Here is a 300-nt window from a genome sequence, read left to right as displayed (position 1 = left end):
TGTCTGCACAGGACGTAACAACTGTGATATCTTAGTAATATTCCAGCATTATTTCTGTTATATTCCCTGGTAATATTGCAATGAAAATATAATATTGCTGTGATATTTCTGCAATATTACGTGCTGTGTGGGTATGTAAAGATCAAAGTTATTGAAGATAAATTCACTAAATTCAAAAAATGTTATAAAAAATGAAGTTGATTTATTGATTTTGCTTTTACAATTGTAAAGGAAAAAGTCAAATATTTCATTTCTTAAACACGTCCTTTTCTTTACTGAACTATAATAAGTATATGTTAC

This window comes from Odontomachus brunneus, unplaced genomic scaffold, assembly GCF_010583005.1.
Source record: "Odontomachus brunneus isolate Ranch 3 - 2012 unplaced genomic scaffold, Obru_v1 Obru_scaffold_172, whole genome shotgun sequence".
Lineage (NCBI taxonomy): Eukaryota > Metazoa > Arthropoda > Insecta > Hymenoptera > Formicidae > Odontomachus > Odontomachus brunneus.
Note: the sequence above shows the minus strand (reverse complement) of the source record.